At 42.7% G+C, this 4,434-nt stretch overlaps 1 pseudogene across 1 annotated transcript in view; it reads right to left on the bottom strand.

Moving 5' to 3' along the window:
- Positions 1-3,952: 3,952 nt before the first annotated feature.
- Positions 3,953-4,434, bottom strand: part of LOC147026213 (uncharacterized) — a 4,239-nt pseudogene continuing 3,757 nt past the window's right edge. The window contains exon 2 of the transcript XR_015058161.1: positions 3,953-4,434. This exon is cut by the window's right edge and continues 1,895 nt beyond it. The product of XR_015058161.1 is annotated as an uncharacterized LOC147026213 (transcript).

Genomic DNA, 4,434 nt, shown 5'->3' with positions numbered 1-4,434 from the left:
CACACAGTCATTTACACAAACCCAAAGAAAAGAAAGGACTTCCCTTGGCGCGGCCGTCGAGTCCTCCTCCCACGACCTCCACTCCGAGCTCCGTCTCCTTTGCCGTCCTCCACTGCTGACTCGACCCGACTAGACGACGACACAGCTCGACTTCAACGAGCTCCTCGGGCGCCGCGAGTTCCACGAGCTCCACACCGACGCAGAGACACTTGACCACGACGACACAGCTCGGCGGTGACCCAACAACGACTTCAGACGGAGGCGAGTTCCACGAGTCAGGGAGAGAGCGAGACCTCAACCCACACCACTGGGACAAGGGAATCACCAACCAACCAACAACCACACGCAGACGAGCAAAGTGGAAGAGGAGGAGGAAGCGAGTGGAGGAAGAGCGAGAGGAAGAGAGAGAGAACGCGCCCCGCCCGTGTCCGTCTTTTATAGCGCGGGGCTCCGCCCTTCGCTCCGCCCCATTTTTGGCTCCACCCTACTTCGAGAAGGTTCTCGAAAAGGGACGTTTCCTCACCCCGACCGCCTCACGCTGTTCATTCACCAATCGGCGGCGAGCTGCCCTTCCCCCTTCCCTCACACCAAGCGCGGGGAAGAATGGCAGGAAAAACCCACCAGCATCATTGGCGGTTTTTCTTTGTTTGAAATAAAAGATAGAGAAAGAAAAACGACTAACTGGAGGATCGCAGCCCGAGTGGATCACATAAATTCCCTCTATACAACGGGTTTGGGCTAACTACACATGTACCTATCGAGATACCTCACTTGAGGGCCCTTTATGGTGTAATACGAATTTCCACAGCCGTAACAATATATATATATATATATATATATATATATATATATATATATATATATATATATATATATATATATATATATATATACACACCAATTGCTTAACCCCGCTTTTCACTTTGCACACACGGGGTAATAATCCAACACTTAACTATGTCCAAGAGGAAATCATCGAACATTGTGTTTTACAGACCTCGTAAACAACCCTGCATGCATCCGTGCACAGGCTTCCCACTCCTTCATTTCCCACGCAAAATTGGTTTCAATGAAAAGCGCCTGTGCGACAGTCTGACTTTAAAACAGGAAGTGACATTCAAGAAAAATCGGGCTCACACCACATTCGATAATTTCTCGAAATGATGCTAGTCGTGTGTGTATGTATTTTTATTTTATTTTGTTGTTTAACTTTTTTTACTATTATTTTTATATTTTATTTTTTACGATGATCCATTTGCTTTTGTCATATTTTCTTATTACTTCCACTACCAAAGGTGGAAAGAGGTTATCTTTTCACCCCTTGTCTGTCTGTTTGTTTGTAGGATATCTCAAAAAAGTTGTGAACGGATCCGGATGAAATTTGTTGGGCAGGTTGGGTGTGTGACGAGGACAAACTGATTAGATTTTGGTGAAGATGCGAATCTGGGTGGAGGGAGATATGTGCTCTCCCGAGTGCCCTTATAATTTTTTAAATAATAAAATCCACATGAAATTCGACATTTGCTGCGATGCGGAAATGAATAAACCATTTTACTATTGATATTATTGTTATTATAACAAATGAACTCCAGCATAGTCAAAGTCAGATAATATGCTTTTCAAAAGGCATTCTTTCCTCTCCCATTAGATTTCTGCTATGTGTAATATGTCCGGCAATCCATCAATTAATTTGATCCATCAAACTTGTTTACACAAGTAAATTGATGAACCAACGTATTTTTGTAAATATGGAGTCGAGGCTCATGGACGAGCCAGATCATAACAGACCAAAAGGAAGAGCAGATGGAGAAAGAGTGAATCATACTATTAGCCAGGGTTAAGGGACAAAATAGATTGAGACGTGGACATACAATGGTTATGGAGAATAATGAGGAGTAGGGGAGGACACAGGGGGTGGACAAGTTGGACACAGAAGCAAACTCTCAGGAAGGAAAAACTAGAAACTTGGGAAGAGGTGGGCTTGGGAGGGTTAATGTGGGTATAAAAGTTCATGGCTTTCGATCTCAGGTGCATCTCGGATGGTGGTCAGCAGCTGTCTTGAAAACCTGAACTATATGGAACTTGTGGGGTTTCTCATCAAGAACATGAGAGTAGTGCGTTCTATCTTCACAATAACCTATTTTTTGCATTTCCATATGTGTAACATGGCTTTGGGTATTTCAATGTTAGTACATGAGGTAATTATTTTAAAGGAATATATGGTTAAATTCATGTCTCTACTTCAGAATAATTACTACTATGACTGCTTTTTAATGAAATCTCATTAACCATCCCAGACCCGTTATTCGCACCTTCCTGTGCCGTCGGCAGAAGAAGGCTTTTGGCCCGTCTTTCAGTAACCGGTTGACCAGGCATGATGTTCAAATGAAGGCGACTAGCCATTTGTAATTTAACTACGGCACTGGCGATAACTCCCATACTCTTTGCGAAGGACACCGTAGGATCCCTAATATTCCCCAGATAATGCCGATAGGCTGTACCCCCAGTTTAGCGTCCATCCGAGGAACGGCACACACATTTATGCCTTTCTTTGCCTGTGAGAAACCAGGATGACAGTTTATATCTGGCCCGAGATTCGAACCCGGGGAAGACAGCTCAAAGGTGACTAATCTATCCGGTCAAACTCAGAAAAATGAACTCTACATACAATCCCGATGCTTGAAGTGTAACACTTTTATAAAACGTTCATCACAAAAGTGAGTTGGGTCCATTCTATGAGAACATGGCCACAATACTCTCTTCTCTGCAGCACTCATTCTGTTCCTTTTTTGAGCGTGACCCACATCGTGCAGGAGTGATTACTGCTTAAGTGTTGATGCGACCTGTGCATGCTCCAGACAGTTTGCTGGTTGTTTGCCATTTATGAAGTGAATGTGTGTGTGCCAAGGGGAATGAGGAAAAACTCTGCACTTCCTCCAAGGTTAAAAATAGCACAAGCAAAAACAATAACATTTATGGGCAGAAACTCCATGTCTTGCTTTCGCATCCACAGACATTTCTCCCCCTCGCTGTGTAATAAAGGAATCTGACCGAGTCTTCCAAAACCATGATAAATTTATACATGGCCGAGCTGGATCTATGCATTGTGGACACATACTGTAGATTGCATCTTAGACCAGAAGATCGTGAATTAAAATTCTCACCAAACCTTCTTCCCACTACTCCTTATCTACAGGAGTATCTACAAATTCCATTTCTGCATATGCGTTCACCACGAGTATCTCTTAAACTAAAATGTATTACAAAATGTAAGCTCCAGAATCGAACTTACAAGCAGTTCCGACTCCTAGAAAAGTATTCATTTGTCCAATTCAGACATATTTGACATTTTGGGTGTATCCTGGAGGTGTATGATTAATATGATGGGTCGGTGATTGCCAATTGCGTGCCAAGGGAGCTGTTTCATATCCACCGTTTCGTTGGAGTGCTTGCTTGAATGCTAAAGCCACTTGGCGAGCGCTCTCCAAGCTGCTTGGTTGTTTGTTTCAGGAAAAACGTACAATGCTTTCAACCTCACATCGATTAGACGTACGTTTCCGCCATTGTTGGCTACCGCGGTGCTGTGCGGTGGGTGCCTCAGGAGGTGTCTCATACACTGAAAATGTGCAAGGATCACTTTGTGCAATCTCCATTTGTAATCCACCTCTCATGGTCCTGCAGCGTCGTCTGATATTTCGGATCAATTGTTCAAATTTGCATAAAAGCACCAAAATTGGTACACATGTAGAATAATGTATTCCGAACAATTCTAGATATGGAGCTACCTGAGAATGTGCCTTGGTCAGCTTCGGCGACCATTTTTCAAAATGGCTGCCATTCTACTTTAGTGAAATTGGCTGTATGTTCTTATTTTCTTATTGTATTGGTGGTAGATATAAGGAAAGTGTAATATTCAGTAAATTGACCATGAAAAGGCGTATTCAAATATTATGAGCCAGTATTTTCGGGAAAAAAAGCCATTATTTGATTTGTAAATTGCTGCTCTCCTGAAACTTTTTGCTGAAAAGTACCCATTATTGCCTGGGGAACAAGAGTCAAATGATATTCATCACATTCAATGGGTTTGGAATCAACAAAAATTGCATTATAGATTACATACTTTACTCTGTTTTGAAAAGGGAACTGATAATCGTGATCATGACAAACTCAGAAAATGTCGTCAAATTATTGCACACTTCACTTTGAAGTGGCTACGGTTTACTGTCTACTACCATTCTACCAGGACACATGGTACACGCATACATCAGTCCAGTACAATATGAGTTTCTGAGCTCAAGTGTACTGGCTCTGGATCAAGAAGTCAACACTTTTACAAGCAATGCGACTTTGCATTTGCACATTCTAAGCTAGGCCGATATCTCAGTCTGTGTCTACTGCGTCTGTCTACTGGCATTCTCCTTCACAAGCACACAG

Source organism: Eptatretus burgeri, chromosome 5 (genome assembly GCF_056783735.1).
Source record: "Eptatretus burgeri isolate ZD-2024b chromosome 5, Ebu_testis_v1, whole genome shotgun sequence".
NCBI lineage: Eukaryota > Metazoa > Chordata > Myxini > Myxiniformes > Myxinidae > Eptatretus > Eptatretus burgeri.
This window is presented reverse-complemented; position numbering and strand designations above follow the sequence as displayed.